The following is a 23771-nucleotide window of genomic DNA, read 5'->3' on the forward strand; positions in this document are numbered from 1 at the left end:
TAGAGACAAACTAAACATCTCAGCTTTATGCTCCTTTTCAAGCACTGGTAAGCAGGTGGTGAGTTAAATATCTTGCTTAGAACAACAAGCCAAATCAGATGAAAAGTGAGCAGAACTCAGGACACCAAGTCTCAGTCTGTTTGATGATATTCCCATTGAGTTCTTTCATTTGTAAAAAGTAATTGAAAAAAAATGAACTTTACTAATTATTTGCTGAAGTAACTTAAGACAAATAGTTGGTTTTTCTCTGTAGTATCAGATATTTTTCCTTTGAAATATAATAATCTATCAAGTTATCCTATTCAATAGCCCTTTGTTCCTTATATTCATTATATGAAGCATTTTAATATATAATCTTTGAAAAGACTAGGAACTTAAATACATTTTAATTTTATTACGTATCAGACCTACCTTACCAAACAAATAAACGCTAGGGCTATTGTGATTTTACACATAGCAGTTGATCCAAGAAAAACAAATCAGCAATATTCTTACAGAAAATTAAAAAAGGAACTCTTTGGTGAGTAGAAGAAATGTGAGGAATCACTATTTTAATAAAGGCATTTCATGCTATTAATCTATGGAGTTTCTATGATGCTCAAATTACATTTAATACTCAAATTAGCCTTAAAACTAGAGAGTTCAGCATTATTCTTTGAAGTACTCTTCAGAATTTTAAAAAAAATCTCAAGGCATTGCTCTCAATTTTTTTCTTTTAACTCTCAACATTTGAGAATTACGCTTTTCAAGTTAAATAAAAGCTTTGACCCAGAACCTGAAGAAAATCACCCTCTTATCTTATAGGCATTGAGGGAAGGAGAGTGGGGAAGGGAAGCAAAAGCAACATCTCTCAACCAAACTAAACTAAACCTTCTCTAAAATCATAAAACATAACAAAAGAAATTACCAAAAAGCCAAAAAAACAAACCAACAACAAAAAACTAAACAAAACCCAAGGTAAACAAAAAAAAAAACCCAAAAAACCAAAAATCCTACACCAAGAAACAACTACCTATGAAGCTGCATTGGTGGGTAAAAAAAAATTTCCATTTTTACTCTTCCCTAGATACATCTTTCAGCCTACCTATTTCAAAAGCAGGAACTATGGCAACACAAAGCCTATCTATATACCCAGAGAGGCACATAGCCCAGACACACAGGGGCTGGAGCAGAGAGTGCATCCTGATTCCCAAATGAAAGGCACAGAACCAGCGAGTGCCCAGATTCCCTCCTAGTTGACTTCCCACATTTGATATTTGGATAAAGGTCAGGACAAAAAAAAAACCCCAAAAAACACCAAACAACTTGTAAACACAGTGAGAAAAAATGAAGGAGAAAACACTCCACTCTAACTAACAAAATTTTACTGACGCAGATGCTTCAACCAACAACCTATTTATTAACTCCCCATATGTCTGCTGAGAGGCAAATTTATGATGTAACCAGGATACAATCCCACAACCACTCCATGACTAAAAATAGCCAATTCCTGCACTCTGAGTTCTACACACTTCTTGCAAACCTTGGAATAATTTGAATGTATTTTATATTTCACATCAGGAAAAAAAGATAGGAAAGAGTAATGGATTCTAAAGCACAAGTCACATTTTCAGCACGTTTTCTCTGGAACATACCAAGTTTCTGACTTTACTTGATAGGTACAGGGGCAATTGTCATCAAAGAAAAACAACAAAGTAAATAAACTTGATTGAATTGAATCAACTACACAATAGTTTGGGTGTTTGGTCTGTAAAAGATCAAAATATTTAATATGATTTCTCTTATAGATGTTTTGGGAAATCCATTAAATTCTTAACATACTAAAAAATCAATCAGCTGAATAATACCCTAGCTTCCACTTTCTCTTCTATTTGCTTAGCAGATTTAAAGGATGCTTTTTAAAACTACCTCAATCTCTGTCCTGATTTTATCAAATAAGACTTCAAACTATGTAATTAATTGCTATATGATGATTCTAGATGTTAAATATCAATAAAATGTAATAGAAAAAAAGAAAAATCAGGTACTGCAGAAATGTGAGAGTGTGGCATCAATAAATTTTGATTACATAAGGGCAAGGGAAAAAAGGAACCCAATACTTTCTATTGAAAAGTAAGTCAATTTAAAGAAATGCAAGACTTCAAACATGATCCTCTATGAAGCACACAAAAATATGGGGAGGATTATATCCTTAGAGAGTGAGTCTTTCAGTAAACAAACAGTAATCAACAGGAAAAGTAAGTAAACCCATAAAATCAAGTAATAAATATGGATAACATTATATCATGAAAAATTTACTAAATGATATCAACCAAAATTCTGCATTCCAGACTTATTTCAGACTTCAACAACATTACTCAGCCACAGCACAATTTTTGGAAGGTGAAATTGTCAGTGAGTCATCTCAGCTGAAGCACCAAGCCATAACTCAGTTACTGGAGGGAAATAATAAAGCTTCATCTCAAGACTGCACCTCCACATAAATAGTGCACCATTCTATTTCAACTTTTTTTTTATTTCAACATTTATCTTTAATTCTGCACAGCCTACTGCAGCTACCCACAGCCCTCACATGAGATGTAAGTACATTCACAACATAGCACAATTCTGTACATTCATGAAGTTTAAAATAAATTTTATTACCATAGCATCTGACAATAGTAAATGCAGTGGACATGGGTACAATGAATGTTAACTTCAGAAGTAACTTGCAGTTCACCTATGTTATAGTTTAAAAAACTATAACAGTGATAATCAGCCAGTGACTATGGGAAAGACAACATTCATAGCTGCCACTGCCCACAGCACATTTCTCACAAGGTTCAGATGACCTACATTTACTGCTTCAATTCTCAGTTCTGTGTAATAAAACATGACTGAATGGATAAAAGCAGAAGAACCTCTACAGGACTGTAAAATAATACTCATCCCACCAACAAATCCAAATGTAAATTATCAATACAGCTTTATAATTATATTGTAGACTGGTCACCTTTCTGATACCCCTTTGTAGCTACCTACAAAGACAGATTTATTTCTGTAACAGTAGAACCTTTGAGGGTTACTGTAATTCATAGCCTGCTTAGGGAAATACAGAGTTTCCTTACAGTGGAACTCTTTATAAATGTCACTTGATTTTTTGATAGATAAAACCAGAAACATATTTGTTGTTAATTAACAGCCCACATTTATTTTTTCAGATTCGCAGCCTAAAGTCCCGAGCCATTCTTGCTTTAATAACATACCTTATAGGGCCACACTATAGAGAAAGCAATCACCAAGAAACTACAAGCATTTTTTCACTGCTTTTTTGCCAGAACACCTCAAAGTAACAATCCTGCAGAGCCGTGTGGAACAGAGCTTTCCTTGGTAGAGATTACTGTGTAGCATGAGTCAGGCTTTTATGACACTCCCTCAGATTTCCACAATAGGTGACATCCCACGGATGAACACAGGATCTGCAAAGCACTCAGCTCTGCAGTCCAGGTTAGTAATTGCTTCCATATTTTGTTCAATGGCATCTCAGCAAAGGTGATCTGTGATTCTGTCACTCCATATCTTCCAGAAAATTCCCAATGCCCTCAGGAATCAGCACCCATGTTTTAACTTCCCACCACAAATCACTGCCTTCCAGGTCTTTTTACAGCAGTTGATAGAACTAATTTGGTAATTGCCTAAATTAATTTTGCCAATGTATTCATTTTTTCTTCAATGAATTGGTTGAGTGATCTGTGCATCTTCTAAAACATATGCAACTAAAATATGTATCCAAGTCACTGGACACCAACATTAGCAATAAAAAAAACCCCAAAAAACAACCCAAAAAAAGCCCATATCAAACTCATTTAGATAGTATGCATACACGTGTAAATGTTTGTGTATATGCTAGTTACAACCATGTGAAACTGAATTTTTATTTTTGATTGGTACTACTCCATGCCACTGGATAGCATCCAGTATATGAATGGCTTCATTCTAGTGAAAGGACATAAACAGCCCACCAAAAACACCCCAAAAAACTAGCTCTTAGTTTAAAAGGAATTACCACAGGTAAAATGGAATGTCTGAGCCAAAGAGGACACAGCACGAGGAAGGGAAGGGATCCTGCCCCTTCCTTCTGCACTACACAACACTTTCATACAGAGAGTTACTGAAAACTTAACCTGAATCCCTTCCCAGAAAGCTAAGAGCTTGATTCCAGGACTTTTTAAATTTTAAGTAAATAAAACATATCCACTGTCTTCAATGAATGTACATTATTAATATTTACCAAATTTCACTTATAGCACTGTTTCAAGCATTTACCAAATCATTAATCATTAATATTGTTCTATTAGCCCTATTAAAAGACAAAATACTACAAAGAGGAGTCTGATGTCTCTTTTATTTTATGTGACACACATAAAATAAAAGAGACATTAGCACAGAAAGGCAAAGTTCAAATGCAACTAAAAATGGTAAAACAGAACCCTCCCTCCACATCCTTCACAACTCAGCTCTGTTACACAGCCACAGTGCTTTAGGGTGCTGGGCTCACTGCAGCTCCAGAGAGGCAGCTCTAGGCAGAGCTGTTCCCCTGATCTCTGGGGCAATTCCTTTCTCTCCATCATGGACAGGAGACCTGACCTGATGCCTGCAGTCTGGCACAGTGCATCAGACTCTGGAGCTTCTCAGCCTGCCCTGGGTATGAGCAGGGAGATCCCTGTGCTCTCACTGAGGAGCAGCATTCCCACTAAAGCAGAACATTTAAGAGCAAAAACAAGGAGGAAGAAAGGGCAAGTTACAGCACTTCTAAGTTGGGGCTAGATAAATGGCAAATACAGAGACAGATTCTAATATCTTTACACACTATCACTGACACCCCACAAATATAATCAAGCTGTCAAATTTGGGCTTTTGGATTATAATGGACCAGTTTTGTTTAGCTACTCAAGTGATTTTTGCATGAAGCTTCCTTTGGGTATTTTTTTAAACTCATCACTATTATTATTTTTATTTTATTGTGAAGAAATTAATAACTAAAATCTAAAACTATAAAAAATTAAAATTCAGGGACGACAGCTGTGTAGAAAATGCACAAGGCAACTGAAAGGTTTATGGGAAGAGGTTAAGATTCCCAATTTGATGGCTCAAGAGAGAGGAGGAACCTCAATGAGAGAAAACCTGGGGTTGTCTGACACTTAATTGCATCTTGAATATTTATTATTTTGTAAATCAATAGGATAGACTTGAGAGGTCAGGCAAGTGTTAAGGAGGAGAAAAGGTGCTTCTGGATGTGATATTAGTTACCAGCTGAACAGTGAAGCAGAAGGGACATGATTTCATTCCACTGTCTCTGATCTCAATAATTATTTTGTGCTGTTGACTACCTTTGCTAAGTCTATGAGCTACCTCATGCTGTGCCAGACAGCTCACACTCTCACCTCGCTGCTCCAGCACAGAAGAATCACACAGCTCTGTGCAGAGCAGCACGAGCCCATCAGGCAGCACAAAGAATCACAAAACTTCTTCACCTACCAAGGGATGGCTCAACTTTCACACAACTTCTCATTAAAATCAAGATTCTTAGCCAAAATGAAGGTCCTAGTCTAGTCCAGTAATACAGGAAGACTGACAAAAGAACATGCTGCATTTTTTCAGAAGTTTCTTGTGGTCCAGTTTTAAAGCCAAGTTCCTTAGTTCCTGAGACCAAAGTAAGGATATACACTACAGAACTGGCAGTGGTGTTGCTTAAACTTTGAAGACTCATAGAATTCCCAAAAAGGTGCTCAAGAATTTAGGACCTCAACCTTGTGTTTGATTACTGCATCAAAGACTCCTGCTCAGCTTCAGTGTTCTTGAACCCCACATGCAAATCTGATTTCAAATCTAACTGGATAATTATTATTATTATTATTATCTTATTGGCAACACACAGGCTAAGGCTTCACGGATTTCCATCTACAGTTTTGTCAGAGATGCCTTCTATTTTTATTATCTTATTGGCAACACACAGGCTAAGGCTTGATGGATTTCCATCTACAGTTCTGTCACAGGTGCCTTGTATTTTCTCTACCAAATCACTTAATCTCTTAGTAAAGTAGGCATTATACTTCCAGAAAGACTATCAGAAATGTATTCTGAGAACAATATTATGAAATAAGAGACTGCATACATGTAATGAGAAATGAAACTTAAGAGACTGTCATGTTCATTGCAGTGAACAGAGTTTAAGTCACTCTGGGAACTGGCTGATGCAACTGCATCACCTGGGATAAAATATTTAAACTGGGTGTTTCAGCCAGTACCTTCTTTCCTCTCTCAGCTCTCTGAAAGGGAGCTGTGCAATGGCAGTAAAAAGCACAGCTAGATACTAACACAGCAAGAGCCTGGAGACAAACTTCTGTTTCTCTCTCTGGTTAAACAGGACAGAGACAAACATGACAAAGCATAAGAAAAGCACAGAACAGGAACTGTGAACTGTGAACTCTGTGTAACCATCTTCCAATAATCCACAAATAGAGAACACTTCACCACCGTGAGAAGACTACAAATAAAATACCCTTCTGGTTACTGCCAGCAAATTTGATTCAAACCATTCCAGACTTGTTGGAAATGCTGTTGGCAAGTCGGCCACCAGAAATACAAATGTGCTCTCTGAAGATACTAAAAGTTCAATGTGGCAGCTATGAACAGTTGCAGAAAATATATTTATCCAGATACATGTACCAACATCGTAATTTTAAGGATTGCATCCCTCAGAATGTTAAAAAGATGCATTCAGTCATGGTTCACCTTAAAAAGAGGGAAATAGGCAAGTATATATAAATATAAAACTCCAGAAATACTCTGTGACACACCACAATAGACTGTGACACTTTCTGTTGTCCAGATTAGACTGTCCCAAAGTATTCTGAAGTTCAGAAATTAATCAATGCACAAACACACACACATACATATATATACACACATATGGAAATAAAGCTTCTTAAAAGCTTCCTAAATTAGGGATAATGTTAGACAGAACCAGACTACTTGCACATACAACTTTAAGTGGTTTAGTATGCAAGTTGTGCACACAGTTTATGAGGGTATTCAATTTATGGGGGCACAGCATTGCTAGCAGTGTACCCTAAACTGCTGAGTGCTGTCATAATCAAGCTGATTTGGACATTTAGGGGGACTAAAAAGTGATTTGTTATTCACTCCAGAGAAAACATCCTGTCTCTTTACCTATATAATGTCTCTCCTTCACTGAGAATCAAGACTGCATTTCATTATACTGTTTCAGAAGATGGTACAGTGTTTTGCAGAAAGCTGAGGCCAAGACATGTCACCTAAAGCTTACAGAAGTCCCAATGGTTAAACGAAAAATGTTTATGCTTCATTGCTTCAGAACACAACCTCCTTCTTGCCATGGTGCCTGCAAAGAAGGGTATTCTCTGGAAGGTCTAAATGGCTGTAAATCATCTGTGACCATAGACAAAAATCTTTATTCAAGTTGTATTATTGTGTAAATTCGACACAGTTGCAATCCTATCTATGAATCCAGTAGTGCAGAAATATGTTCACATAGTTTCTATTATTAAGTGGTGTTCAGTTCTGTTCTTCTTCCAACCTCATCCCCTAGAAGAGGTGGCAGAGGGAATCCTCAGATTCAGGGTGCTGGCAGTGACTTTACAGACAAACTTAGTCTTAATGAAGTCTCGGTGGGAAAATATGGAAATAGGTATTGCCAAGAACTATTCTTTCTACACCATCTCCCTAAAGTTTAGCTGAAAGGGTGAATCATATTTTCCTTTAAGGTTAAGGCTATCATAGCTATGGCAGTAACACTAATTTTTCACCTCCTTCATAGCAAACCTGTACTAGCAAAACTAAAATCTTCATGTAAATCAAGACTTGGCTGTTACCTGTGCACATTGCCCTTGCACATGAAAGGGGAAATGCTGAAATGGTGCCTGTTTCAGTGAACAATGTGAAAACTGGGAGTTTTTAAGTGAAACCATGCTCATTCCCCTCCCAGGGCATATATATTCAAATGGCTACATTCCAAACACATATTATTTATTATTTTTTTTGCAGTAGAGACATCTGGAAACATCAGAAAGATCTTCACTAACACTTCCCAAATGTTGTAAGGGATTAAGAATAGAAAATTTCTAGATGTTTCCTTTGGGATATGCAAGTCTTCACCAGTAAATAAGAAGGTTATATGTTTCCTTTCATTGTCCCAGAGTATACATTTTTAATTCTTACACTGATTGTTGGAAGTTAATTGAAATGCCCAAATACTCTCTGCCTCCCTTCTACTACAAAATCTCATATTTTTGTCTTGTGTTGCAATAACATCCAGCACAACTGTATAAATATAGTATGTGCAGCTGTGCACAGTATAGGTTTCCTTCAGAATGGATAAGTTGTAGGTGTTGAGATTAAAATTAGTGTCCTTCAAGATCTTTCTCCTAGAAATCAATGTTTACACAATGCTATGCATAAAGCAGGATTTTGCCCACATGCATCATATATTGCCAAAATAAAATCCCATTATCAAAGATACTTAATATTCAAAACACCATTTGGAGATATTGACATCACAAATTAATTGAAGACCTGAGAAAAACACCCAAAAAGCCAGAAAGACAATCATAACCAAGAGAGAGCCTGTTTGTCAAGAAAAAGTACCAGGTGCTGTAAAACTGATATATCCTAAGGAATTCTCAGAACTGCCAAGTTTATGGCCTCTCACTACTGTTTAGTGAATGCACAACACATAGGCTACAGGTTTCTCACACTTCATACCTTTTTTCCCATTCATACTCATTTATGAACATACAAGGAGCTCCAGAAAAGTCTGAAGATCTGCTGTGCTTTAATACTGGACAGCAAGCCTGATATATTTGAGAGCCCTTTCCACGGTGTCAGAAAAGTCTGTTTAGTTTTCTTTTTAAGACCTCTTGCAAACACTCAGCACATAGATGATTACTTTTAGATGACTAAGTGCAACATCCCTTATCTTATCTCGACACAACCATAACCAACCAACCACATACTTATCAAGTGGCAAAACATGTGTGGGAATTCTGCCAGCAGCTGCACAGCCACCAGCTACCCAAATGTACTACCTTGTTACATTTGCAAGTAAGAAAATCTCTCTAGACACAAGCATGTTATAGCACATGTTTTCTGTGTTTGGAAAGTAATGGATCTGTTATCTCATGGCAGTGAACATAAGTAATGTTTGTATACAGGATTAGTCAGCACAGGTTTTTCGTTAAAAGGATGTTAAGAAAAATAGAAACATGAGAGCAATACCAAAGTTTATGTCAGTTTAATTTTCAGTATTCAGAGAAAGAGGGAAAATATCAAATTATCAATCAGCAAAAGAAAGAAAAAGCCATCTAAAAAAATGTGCCTGGCCCTATTGCAGGGCCAGGCATGCTGCAGCAATCCTAAATTTTCAGAAGCAGCCAGCCATTCTCTGAAGCAAAGTGCCAGCTCACAGCTGCATGATAGAGCAGCACCATTCCTGCATGAATGCCTGTGTTTGCACTTCCAGTCTGAGGAGACACTTGGAAGAGATCAGGAATAGTCTAGACACACAACAAGACATTGACATGCAAGAAATATAATCAAAAACAGGGACCAGATAGGCAAGATTTTTTTCCTGTAGCACTGGGAAAATGTGCATAAGCAACCCAGAAGATGAAAACCCACTCTGCAAATTTTCATAAGCTAGCTGCAACTGTTAGGATAGATACAGATAATTGGCACATGATGAAATCACTTTCCAAAATACATTGGCTGTTGAAGACTCATGTTTAGAACATTTCATCTTTATTATGCAGAATGAGCTAAACAAACTATTAAGTCTAAATCAATTTTTTAATCTGTGTTCCACTGTTTGGATGTACAGGAACAGAGCAGTCTAAAGGACAATGGGGGATAATAATCTTTAAATAGCATCCTTTCAAAATTTAAAAATTAAAATACATTTACTTTTGCAGAAAGACAAGTGATAATAGTCATCAGCTGGGTTTAGAGTTCAGAATTTTAATTCTTTCTAAAATCAGCATCATTTACTTTCTGTTATGATTAACTAGATATGTAGGTAATCATTTTAGATAAATCTATGACTGAAGTTCCTCATGCATTTACCATGAAGTGTTAAATTCAGCCAGAAGAAAAAGATGAACTACCCTCCCAGGTACAGAAGAGTAGTCACATCGGTTTATCTGTTGCCCCAAAACAAATTTAGTTACAAGTTAGAAATTACAAATTAAAATAATTATTCCCTATAATGAAAGTTATTACATTAGCAAATATTAAATTATTTTAGACACTTTTTTTCACTCTTTATGTTTCTTTATAATGACTACACTATAATGAAATTCTGTGAAGTGTTAAAATCAAAGATACTACAATGAAGTAGTAGCTGTATTTAAGTGTCATAGAAAACAGATGGACCCTAAGACTGATTCTATACCCTACGTTTTTTCACTTTATTTTTTCCTTCTTCATTACTTCTTTATTAAAAATCATACATTCTACAGCTGTCAGTTCCCACAGCACTTACCTTATTTAGTGTCATACTTTTCTATTCAGAGGAGGAAGTGTTCACTATGCAGTACATTAAATATAACAAGATATATTTCAAATCAAGCAAAGTTTGTAAGTAGCAAAGATGCAACAATTTCAATTTGCAAACTAACAAAATAGCCATTGGGAAAGGATATTTCCTGGGTTACTGCTGCTTTTGTTTTCTTTCTATACTACAGTTTTCTGGCAAACCTCAACTATATTCTCAATATCTTTCTAGATAAAAATGTCCTTTCTAGGGATCAACAGCATTTAGCTGCAGAAATAACAGTTACACAGAGTGGGGGTTTATGATTTCCTAATATTTCTAAGCCTAATAACTCTGTCATCACTGCAGGACTACCACAAGATGAAAATACCAAAAATTAGGCATGGAGTTAAACTGTCATTCATACTTCTGTAATGAGAGGAACAGGTAATTTCTAGATGATCCTTGAAGCAAAGAAAATATTATGTGGGTGTTTATGCATGGCATACATGCATACATGGCCTGCTGAATACCCAGACATGCACACATTATAAACACATAAAAGTCAGCAGAAGGTTGGGAAAGTCTGTCAAAGCAGCTTAGCTCTCTTGACTGAGACCAAAGCAACTAAAGCCCTCCTGCTTTACTAATAGTGACAGATATAGGTGAGGTAACACACTGCTCAAGTTAGCAAGCATATGACAAATACAAGACACTAAGCACCCTTCTGTACTGCACATCATAGATGCCATGGGTGGTGGTCGTGGTGGTGGTGGTGGTGGTGGGGAAACCATTAAAAAAATTAATTAAGAAAAGAAATCACAAGTAAGAAATGTTTATATCAAGAATCTGTTCAGTGAATCCAGAAGACATCTCTATACAGAGAACGAAAGCACCTCACAAAAGGACAAAAGCTTCATACAGATTTGGTTTATTTTATTGCCTGCAAAATCTGGTTGTGTTTAAAAGTCTTTCTCAGTACAAAAAGAATTTCAAACTTGAGGCTTCAAGTGATACTGTCTCTAATAAAATGATAGCCTCATATCTGTATGGCAGATTTATTCTCTTCCTACCCAACCAACATGCTGGCAATGCACAGTACCTTTCTCTTGTCCACAGGTTTCTGAGGCAGTTGTGTTTGATTTTAATTTAAAGAGGTGAAGACTGAGCAGCAGCAGTAGCTAAGTCACAAGCTGTGTTTATTCTGGGACTTTCCACAGCTCCTAGTCCTGTTGGAACATTCTCCTTTTCATCAGCAAGGAGGTCTTCCAGAGCAATATTAGTGACATCATCTGTTAAACAAAAGAAAAGAGATTTAATACAAATCAGATTTCATTAAAGGCTTTGATGATAGCAATGGAATGGAAATTTATTTACATGGGGTAACAAAATGCAGCAGAATAAGGTATCATATAAAAATGCAAGGGTGGCATCTTCTCTTCATTAAGAACACATAAGGAAGGGTGGCCTTTCCTAGATGGTCCTCAGTGAAAGCAGGATGGAAGCTGCTAAGCTCCTTGGCAACTAGATGAGGTCAATCCAGAATCTTAACTCTGTCTAGCTAACACTAAATTTGTATTCCATTTCAACACAAGTTATTGGGTAGTCATGGTGGCCACCTATAAATTGTCATGTACAGATTGTCCACTGCCATGAATCTTTGTAAATACCAAAAGTATACCAACATAAAGAAGTTATCATGTGTCATATTGAAAGAAGGATAAGACTAAATTTCAGAAAACCTTAATTCTGTTATTGAAGGCAATTATCACAATTTCCTTTCTGAAAACAAACAATCAAAAGACAATGGACAGGGCCTTGATATTGTCTTACTTCATATTTCTTTATAATACTTCATTTTATTTTGATCACAAGGGGAAATAACAGAAGCATTTTATTTTTTGTTAATGTTCACTGCAGGTTAATTTGAATTGGCATTTCCCATGCACAGAAAAAAATACAGAAATAAAATTATCATTATGGTGATATCTTCAAGGAAAATATCACTCTGAAAGCTTAATGACTTACACCTTTCACTGCAGAGTGAAAAAAGAAAGTAAAAAACTACTAAATCTTCTGCCTAAAAGTCCTAAAAGTACTACATCTTCTCTTGGTATACCCCTTGTGTTAGAGCTTGAGGATGAGTGAATTGAACAAGCCCAACAGATTTCAGCAATGTCTTAAGCAGACATGGCCATATGGGGTCTCCAAAGCAGAGAGCTGGCAGACACAACACAGAACAGGTCAAACTCTTTGCCTTTCGGGCAAGAGAGCTGGAAGCCAGACAGAATTCCACATATGAACTGTGCTGAAACACGATAGATAAAACTGCTATCATGTACAATGTCCAAATCTTCACCAAAAAAAAGTATTTCACATAAAATACATCAGGATTGCATCCAACGGTATCAGTCCCAAAACCATAATTTCCAAACCACTTCCCTTGCTGGGAAATCCTGCATTTCTCTCTAGGGGTTTGTTTAAAGGCAACACCATGTATTCTGTTGTTAGTGTTTTAAAACCTTAATCCTTTATTTGTTCAATAAAGACAGGCATCAAGGTAGTATTTAATGGAGAAAGGAAATCTGTATACTGATTTCCTTAGGGCCAAATTCACTGCTGTGACAGAACACTTTTGAAAAGGATGAAAGTACGGCTAGGGCCAGATCATGGCAGAAGATCAAAGTGCTGAAACAGCTTAGTTGGCATATTTAAGTAGCACAAAACACTGGGAAAAGAGGAATTCAGTTTATTTATATAGTAACAAAGCTCTTCAGGCAAAGTACCTCTATTTTTTAGGATGTCAGATATGTTTCACTTCACCTAAACTTCATCATTCTTTTTGAGCTGCCCTATTCCTGCCCTATTCATAAACATTCCAAAATTGTTATTCTACATAAAACATTTTGCTGCCTTCTTCTGTCCTTCTGTTAGCAATCTGAATATGTTTGAATAAAAGAGGCTTCCCCATATTAATATGCAATATAGAAATGCCTAAGACAAAACAAGAACTTACTTATAAAAGGCAAGGAGACAGCAAGACAGCAATCAGGCCAATAAGATGATAACAAAACAGACCAATACCCACAACACTCAAAAGGGGGGGAAAAAAAATTGGCTACATTGAAAAATGTACTTCTCTTTTAGCATATCTACTAATTCTGTAATACCAATTCTTCTAAAAAGTAAGTTATTTGATCCTAAAATGCTTATTGTTAAGATTTAGTTCTTTTGAATGCTCTAGTAAACTGGGAAGTAAAAAATATATTTTATTTTTTGGCCAACTGGTCTCACTATATAACAAGAGTAGTGTTTACAAAAGCTTTGAGAGAAGAATGAAACAGAGATCTAGAACGTAAGTCACAGTAATAAGAGCAAATAAAAAGAAGCAGCATACTAATTTGACAATATCTGCTTCTGAAAGTGGATGTTTCAGTAGCATAGCATATGAGTGAGATTTTAAAAGAAGATTAATTGGCAATAAGTCTTGCAAAAACTGGGGCAAATTTGAAACATTTAATTATGCCAGTCAGTACAAGTTGTTAGAGTGGTATTCACAGTGAATTGCCACTGGAAAACTACAACCTGATAATCCTTCAGTAATCTTCCTATAGCTTCTTAAAAGATATGGTAATACAAAAATAGCTTAAAATAATTGGATACCTAATTTCTCATTTCCAGTAACTGTTAAGTTAAATCTATTTCTAATGATGGACAGGAAGGATAAAGAGGGGAAGCTATTACTGTGGAAATATATCTGTTAATCTGCAAACAAACAGAGCATAAAGTACAGCTGTTCAAATTCATTCACAATTCAGAATATACCACACACACCAAAAGCACCTCAAAGAACCAAAACTATTATAGAAATCATTTGACAGATGAGCTATGTTTGATACATTACTAATTTCACTCAGTGCAGTGAAATCACCAACATGTTCACATCCTGTAGTTATGGCAGCAAATGCTTAATAAACAAAGTGGATTCTGTTATGTTCTTTATCATATAATGGCTCTCTAGACAAAATACAGTGTTATAAAAATGAAGGGTTTTCTCTGTTCACATGGAAATAACTAGCAACACCTGTCAACATTTCCCAAATAGTTAGGAAAGGAGGGAAGGTATTTGAGATTGTTCACATTTTTAATCACAAAGTGCAATACATAGAATCTTTGGTTAAAGTTCTGTTTCTCACGCTTTTACCTCCTTCATTTCAGGCAGCATTACATCTGGAAAGCAACATAAGTTTAAAGGTAAGAGAGTAAACACTGATGCCAGCCTCCATCCTTTCCCTGAGATTCCCAAAATGGGCCAAGCACTTGGGTTCTCAGAGATTTTAGCCAGATCTGTTCACGTGGGACATCTTAGTCCATTTTAACTCTTAAACAGAGTGTATTACTTGCAGAAGTTTAAAAATTAACTGCTAAGGTGGACAGCTAGTTTAGATTTCTGCTTGGAAAGCAGAACAGTTGAGGACAATTCCTCTGACAAGTGGGGTAATGCTGTGTACAATCCACATATGCAGGGTCTGTGGGCTATGAGGGGTGGGGATCTCAAAAGAACACCTTCTTCTGGAGAAGTGTGGTACAAAACCTTCCTTCTGTCCAACACACCTCAAATAGAAGCAGGCAGGGTCCAACTGTAATCCCCAGAGCAGAAAAAAGAGCAATCATCCTTGGCATATGGTAAGAGAAAAACAGTTTCCCTGAATGTTTTGGAAGCCCTCCCTATGTCTTTGTACAGCAGATCCACATTTTGAACACTTTTTGAAAACAAGGCTTTTTTGCTTTAAAATGACTAAGCAGAAAAGAAGACTGACACAAACAAAAGGCAATTTCTTTGGGAAAACAGTGCTGAACACATCTGTGAATTCTCTGCAATAGTTGCTAGAGATTTCAGCTGGCAAATGCCTTGTTATGAGAATGTGTACATTACCATTGGCTTTTTGTCAGAAGTTATCCTAATTGACAGCTAAAGGAGCAGGGGGAAGAGGTTCTTACATACATTTGGTTCATACAACCAAATGTTCAAGGATTAAAAAAGAAAATTTCTTTCAAAAAACTGATGCCATTTTACTATGGTGCCTTGTATTCTACTCTAAAGCTTTCTATCCGTAATATTAATTTGATTTACAGCTTTTTAAGAGGTTTATTTGTGAGGCATACAAAATATATGCAAGGAGACTGCATCTTCCCCTTCCTGCTCCTGCTCTTGTATTTGTTGGACTGTGATACTTTGGTATCAGATTCCCTGGAATTTCCAACAGAGCAAAAAACTTTATTTACACATAAATAAGTGGCACAGATGCAGCCCTTCATAAACAACTTAACATTTTGACAGCCAGAACCTGCCAGCAACAAACACTTATGCCCAACATACATCACTTGCTCTCTCCTTTACCCATTCAGTGTCTGCCTAGTACACAGGATTACAACCAGAAATGTGCTGCCTTCTGCTGTGGCTGCACAAAAAGCAGATTGGAGGAAAGAAAAAAAAAGGAGACAAAAACAAATGGAAGAATAAGAAAAAAGGAGAGATGTTTAAAATAATCCCTTGAAAGCAAAGACAATCTAAAGGGAGGCTTCAGTGTGAATGCATTACAGCCCAAGGAAGAAATAGCACAGATCATGCCACAGAGTCACCCCCTTTCAACACAAAGACTTATCAGCAGGAAAATAATGTGGCACGACCTTTATAGACCACTCTACACGTGAGCAACAAACACTTTGAAAAATGTGCAACCACAATCGCTATTATTTACACAGTGAACAAACTTAAAGAGCACAAAAAGACTTCAGAAAGTTTCTCTTCTTATTTTTAATACCAACTTTGAAATTGATATAGCTAAAAGCAGACATGATAAGCAGCAATTCTTGGCTACAAATATATCTTTCATTGCTACCAGGGAGTACTGATGAAAACTTTCCTGATCTGTTTTAAATTCTTCTTTTTATTGCAAAATACATCTTTGGTGAACAAAACACAGAACTTTTATTTGGATACTAGTAATGACAGATATAGAAGAAGTCATTCACTTTCCTGCCTCCCTTGTGTTACATCTTTCTGTTTTGGCATCCCCATAATAAGGAACCCTTTGGGATAATTTGAACTTCTGTCAGCAATGATGGACTACCAAAATTAGGTCAACAATTCAAATTTGTTTCCATGTTATTCTTTTTGCCTTGCTGCAGATGATTACGCCACAATTCCCAGATGGAAAGCCTACCAATGACTGAAACAGTGCTTTCAGAGGAATTGGTATCATTCCTGACACCTTGCTGTTTTAATTGGATTGTCAATGCAAAGAAAAATCTTCCTATTCTTTTTATTTTTCTTTGAAGTAGGGGGTAATAGGGATTCTTGAGCATGTGTTTCAGAAGACTCTGAGTGTGACTTGCCTCTATGGTTGATTTAAACCATAAAACACATTTGGAAAATAAGCTAATTACAGTGTTTACTAGATTTTATATGACAAATACCGTGTGCAAACCACAGGACAGGGTTGCTTTTGCATGCAGAATTAGGCAAATCTGTATTCTCTGTGTTACATAGTGCTTATGTGTAACAGTCATACACAAACTTTTTCAGTAATTAAGATGAACGGGATGAAGTAGCAATTGGGGGGAAAACTATCCATATGAAATTATGTCCTTTAAGCCTACCAAGAATTAACTAATAAAGTAATGAATGGCATTCTGTATTCATTAAATGTCAAATGCAGTGAGGCTTTTAAAAATCATATGCAGTGGGCTTTCAGTGGGCATGGCCAGAGACTCCACAGCCTCACCAACACTAAGAACCAGTTTTTTTATAACTTTAAAAAAAGAAAAAAAAATCAGTCAACAGAAAATGTTTTCCCCAACACAGATTTATTTCCTGAAGCCTAAGACTGGTGACACCTCTCAGCCTGTGTACAAATATTTGTGGGCTCTTTTTGCTTCCACATCTGTCAAAAGAGGCAACCTACTCCACGGAAGCTCTGCGATCCAAGCCCCTTTGTCTCACACAAAATAAGCTTATAGGTTCCATACAGAAAAGTGGTCTTAGGCTACTCAGACATGACAAAAGAGACTATTCTTTTAGGCTAACATTAAGTTTTATGTTACCATAGGATTTATACAAATGCAACAAAGATGGGAACACCGAAGTTTTATACAGTCATCCATCTTAAAAAGTATAAAACTGGGGGGTCTAATACTTCAGTATGAGCATGGTTGAGTGCATTAAGAAACAAAGCATCTTAAAAAGTATAAAACTGGGGGGGTCTAATACTTCAGTATGAGCATGTTGAGTGCATTAAGAAACTTGAAGGAATATTCTTTTCTTTGTACAGTCTCAAACACCAGTGAGTTTTGAGAACAAAATAAATAATGCTCTTCAACACACTCTCTTTAGACATTTCCGACTGATGAACAGATCCAGAGAGAATTTCCAGCCATGCATAGGCTTCAAAAACAGTTCTGTGTAACTCTCCTTCCCTGGCCTGACACCTCCTGCTCTGGCTGCCTGTGCCACACCAGCAGGCAGCCCAGCTCTGCAGGCTCCCCACTGCAATGGGACAAGAATTAAGGGAGATGTTGTGCCACTGCTCTGCTTGGCTTTGTGCTCACTGGCAATGCTTTGCTTCCAGCTCAGTTTCAAGTTGCTGAGTAACAATTTTTGTCCTCTGGACTGACGCAGCAACCAAAGTTATTTTGTCTTGCTGTTATCCAGCTTACTCACAGGCACAGGCTGGCGCAGGGAAGGTTTTACAGACCATTTGTCTTCCCTACTCCCACACACAGTGTCCAGTGCTGCTTTATCAAAGTGATGTAAGATCACCAACTCACTCTCTACTTCAATATTTTAGATACTAGAGGTTTTTCAGTTCTAAAGCCTGAACAAAGATTCCTCACATGTCTGTCACTGGTAAAACAACTTCATGTATTTGCATTTTCTTTACACAATGGAAAAGCAAAGGTTTCACCCTCCAAAATGAACTTTTATTTTCTCAATGGTGCTCCATAGGGCCTAGTATTTATAAAATGTGAGTCTAATGCAAGATTTATTAGGCTATTCAGGCCTTTTAGCTTCTCTCATATATGGCTCATTTGCTGTTTTGCCTCAGCAGTTCGTGCAGTATATAAATATGCGTGACATTCATTTTACATTTATATGAGTGCAAGCAAATATATATACAATGGCATCATAAAGAAACAAATTAATCCCTAAATCTGAACAACCTGAAATCTCTTTCTTATATCTTAACTGAAAATCTTTTATGCAAATGCTATTCAATTATCAAACTTAATTTAACATGATTAATTTTAAAATAACAAATTTTCACATCAACATTTGCAATCAGTTTGAAAATTGCTAAATGTGACCATTGCTACAAGTAATAGTGTTCACTTTTAATTGCCTTGTGTACTTTAAGAAATCTGCAGTGATATAACAGTGATACTTCATGGTATGTGTACTATTTTTCAGAGTTTTTGACAAACTAGTTACTTCTAGCTCTTCTTTGTAGCTCTGTGGCAGTCCTTCCCTTTATAAGCCAGATCTTCAAAGCTACAAGAAATCTTAAAACATGTTTTTCAATAAGGGAAGATTTGAAATTAGTACATTTAAAATTTCAGCCCAAATGAAAGCCAAGTGCTGTGCCAAGGATCTTTGCCAGTTGGAATTTGGTATCATGTGAAAAACTGGAAAAGTATAAGCTTTTGCTTTACAGTGTTACAAAGATCTCACAGGATCACAGTCTTTCCTTTAATTTTTTTCATTCATTTTACACAAATTCCCGTCTTTAGGGGCTGGTCTGTATACAAACATTTGTGACTCAATAATTTTTGGGAAGTTAGTTCAAAAAAAGGCAGATCAGTATATAAACAGACTAAATGGTTGTAAATCTAAAATATATAGAATGGCATAAAACTATCTGTCAGAAGGGTGGAGATAGGATGTTAAAGACCCATTACAGACACATTCCACCATAATGCCACTATTTCTATATGCATATTCCTAAGGACAGACTTGTATGTATGCATACAAGAAGCCATATTAAATGTTAAAAGTAACATTAGGCTGAAAGAAATTTAATTTTTACATTTCAATACCAGCTTTTCTTATCACTCTTTTTGCTTTTTAAACAGAGGCCTCTTAATTTTGAATCAGCGTTGCAGGGTCAACTGGAACATGCTCTAAAATCCAGAAAGGTCTTCAGACAAGTTATCCTCCATCCCAGCTCTCTTCTCTCTGTCCCTTAACACGTATATCCCCATCTCATTTTTTATTATCGACACACAGTGCCTATCATAAGATTAATAAAGCAAGAAACAAAGGAAATCATTTACATCGAATCTGCAGCTTCACTGAACTCCTCAGCCAAGAATAAGCGAGCAGGTCATTGCTAGTGCTCCTCCTTTGCAGGCAGCGTGTGCCAAGGGAAGAGGTTTACACAAGGTTTACACAAGGTCACCCCGTGACTCAGCAACAAACTGTGCAGAAGGACTCGAGGCAGCTCCTTGTGGTCTGTGTCAGCAGCAGCTCAGCCTCAGCAGCAAACCTGCGCTCCCAGACCCGACAGCATCCATCAGCTCTGCTCAGGCACAAACCCAGTGACCTCAGGTTTGTAGCCTATTAGTAGCAAATGCTTCAGTTCCAACAGCAAAGTTACAAATGCCTACGTTTCCCTGTAAAGCACACAGCTGCTGCGTGCACAATACAGATTTCAGAATGATCATAAAAATGACACGAGCTTGTACATCTACAAATTCTGTGCTTCTCAGTTCTCTCTTGCAGATTTTGACAAAGACTTACCATTTAATAAGTATCAGAATCCAGATAGCCTATTATTCCACCTACACAAAAATGGGATATTTTTCTGTTCAGAAACAGCATGTTAAAGTGATCTGCAGGAGATGGTAAAAGTTTCCTTCTCCCAGAAACCTCAGCAAGTTCAATTAAACAATGACAAGTGTAACAGCTTGAAACAGGCACTGTTTGATACAAAGACATCACTATCTTTCAGTAAAGGACCTCATGCTAGTTTTACATGAACAAAGAGCTGCTTCCAATTAAAATTATAGTAACGGGGGATGGGAGGAAAAAACTCAACCCAAATACTCTCCGTGTACTTGCCTTTATGGAACAATTACCCAGCAATGAAGTGACATCCTTCTCCAGCCATTTTGCCAAGAGCACCATAAGAGTGCTCTTGTAATTTGTGAGCATGATGGCTGCTAAATTCTACTTCTCTGTTAATTCCAGTCCAGTTGTTTACCCAGCTGAATCCTCACTGTGAGGTCACTACCGTGAGGATTTCATGTCTGATAATGGCACATTTCACAACAACAAGATTTTACAACTGTTACTGAAAATGCCTCTTCCAGTCAAGAAGCATTTAGATATTCAGAGATGCAAAGAGATAGTGTGATTTCTTAAACTAGGCAACCAATATATGCTTATAAGTGCAAATTATCTACCACAGATTTTTCAGTTCCTAAGACTGAACACTACCTGTCTCAGTTACTCCTATGCACAGAAAGAGCAAAGGCTTTTGGCATTCTCAGTTCAATACATTTAGCTCTTCACTAGCAGGATCAAAGCCCAAAGCCACACCTCACATGTATAAAGCCCAAGACTACTGAGACCAAGACTGCAAACTCAATGTAAGTTTCTTTTAAGATACTAGATTATATTTTTCCTCTGCTCCATCTTCCCATTCTACACAGAATGAACTCTTTCCTATTGGAAACAATATCTCACCACTTCTTCCTATCCTTTTCATCTCATTAATATTTTTGTTTGCCATAAGTACTAACTAAGTTTTCTTCTAGAGATGCTCTGGCTGACATACATCTAATAAAAGTCAGAACAGGTCTTCTTAGCACAGAATAAGCTGGTCTTTGAAGGTGGTCCCTTGTGTTTCACAGCTGATTAAAAGGCTGAATGCCCAAGACCTCGTCTAACTCTTCCACTGACATGAGCTGGATTTAACAAAGGCTATGTGAGTGCCCCAGCCTGCAGACATTGTCTTGCCAGTATAAAGGGTCAATAATCTCTCTTGAGGAGTAAACATCTACAACTGGAATCAGGAAAAATATGTTGGAGCAATTTTGGTCATCAAGGAACAGAAAGACAGGAATCCACTGAGTGGATTTTTTTTGCCTTCACTATTGCATCATGAAGTTCTGCTTCTAGCCTCCCCAGCAAGAGCTGAAAATACCAGCTTGAAAATCTGAGTGTCCTAAAAATATGGCTGCCTTGGCCTTCTCAAGACACATTAGAGAAACTAATCTAGTTCCACTAAGTAAATTAAAAGTAGAAACACACCTCCTAAAGCATGGCGTCTGAAATCCTGTTTCCTTCCTCTCCTCACACATTTTTCTCCCATATATATATATATATAAATTCACATACACACAGCAACACATATGCTGCACACCAAAACAGAATGCTGTAATTAAATGACGTAGCCAGAAATGGCCACAGATTTGGCAAGAAAAGTTCATCTCTGGGATGCATAACAGCCTGGTCTGACCTCAGATACAGCAACTCCGCCAAGCATTACACTGGTGCTCAATAAGATCAGGTTGAACTTGAGCTGGAATGTGCAATATTCCAATAAAACATCACAGCAGTGACACAGGGAGGAGGCAGCCTGAGGGGTTTTGTGCACACAAGACATGCCCTGGTAGGGTGGGGTTTTCTGTGTTTGTTACCCTTCCTTCTGCACTTCAGAGATCTGCTCACACAAACCTGAAAAATGTCCCCCTTTCAAGAACGCGAGTATGGAGACCAGAAACCGCCACAAACCTGCTTCTAGATTTCCCACAAGGGAGTTCTCATTATGGTGACATATGCTGAGCTTAAAATCCTTGCTGTGCTGACTGCACTAACACAGCTCAGCTTGTTTTACTTTGCCAGCTCATGAAGTTCAAACTCAGCATCCCTAACTGCAGCCCAGTGCTGTTCTGTCATTTCCACACCTGTGCAGAGTGAACTCCCCTTTTCAAGTAAGCTCCATGAGAAATTTGCTTCAAACCTGTTTGCTCCATAACAAGCTAATTTTGATATTAATATTCTGTTAAGAAATATCAAGTGAAAATCTTTGCAATACCAAACATACTGTACCAAGTATTTTTTATTTACAATTCAGTTAAGATTATTTATGTCACATAAAATTATCTGCAATACTATTAGCTCATTTGTTTTTCTGACAGTTAAAAAAATAATCTATTTTTCACTTTTTGTATAATACCACCTTTAATGAAAAGCATAAAATAACCATAGAATCATAAAGCACTTTGGGTTGGGAGGGATCTGAGAGATCATCTTGGTCTAACCCTCCCGTCATGGGCAGGAACACCTCTCACTAGACCGAGTTGCTCAAAAATTGTGCACTTACTAACTCTAACTTAAATACCAAACAGAAATATTTAAAACAACTTCTTTGTCCACTTTCGGGTTTGTTTTTTGGATTCTTCTTCCTTTGGTTTTCCCACAGTGGATAAATCATTTGGCTTTATACCACCATTTTTTTACTGTGTATTTAAATAAACACCTCCCAGTAAATAAAGTTTCAGATGAAAGACACTGCTGCTGGAGTCAGCAAAGATATGTTGAAAAAGAGAACTAACATATGCATGCTACTACTTCAAAGTATCCATATTTATTAGGCACAATGGAACAGTAAAGCAAGGAAAGTGCAACCATCAGCAGAAGTGCATGCTACTGATAAAATATATTGAAGAAGCCACGTAAAAGCTGGCTTATACTTAGCCCTTATCTACACAGCAATAATTTATATATCTTTATATATACAAAGATATATGTATTTAAATGTAGATGTACACACATCCTTTTTTTTCCTTTACCAACATGGCAGTTCTTACACATTTTCTCTCTAAAACATTGTTAATAACACGTCATTTAGAAGTCCTTTAAGGGATTAAAATGGGAAGATGCATACTTTGAACTTTTATTTCTGGTGCAGATTTCCTTTGTTGCAAGGCAGGCCTACAGAGTCTGAATGCTGTGGACATCACCATTTATGTGGTGGTGTCCTATTTACCACTCTCTGGCTACCATCTAAAGGTCATGGTGCTGGGTTTGCTCTTTTTGGTTCAGCACAGCCCAAAGGCTTCTAAGGAAGCTGTTCACTAGGCTGCATGTATCCATTATGATTTAAAATCCAACAGACATTACAGTTCTTCATTTCCACACATATTACTTTAGGCAAAC

At 37.0% G+C, this 23771-nt stretch overlaps 1 protein-coding gene across 3 annotated transcripts in view; it reads right to left on the reverse strand.

Moving 5' to 3' along the window:
• The window catches only part of JAKMIP1 (janus kinase and microtubule interacting protein 1), a 139940-nt gene that overhangs the window by 78347 nt on the left and 37822 nt on the right, over positions 1-23771 (reverse strand). For 2 of the 3 annotated variants that reach the window (XM_039728857.1, XM_039728858.1), the window contains exon 1: positions 8782-8938. The gene's annotated coding sequence lies outside the window, so the exon portion shown is untranslated. Of the gene's footprint in view, positions 1-8781; positions 8939-11648; positions 11839-23771 lie in introns of those variants that run through there. The other variant, XM_039728855.1, reaches the window with a different exon arrangement.

The sequence above is a fragment of the Passer montanus genome, unplaced genomic scaffold (genome assembly GCF_014805655.1).
Source record: "Passer montanus isolate IOZ18808 unplaced genomic scaffold, ASM1480565v1 scaffold67, whole genome shotgun sequence".
NCBI lineage: Eukaryota > Metazoa > Chordata > Aves > Passeriformes > Passeridae > Passer > Passer montanus.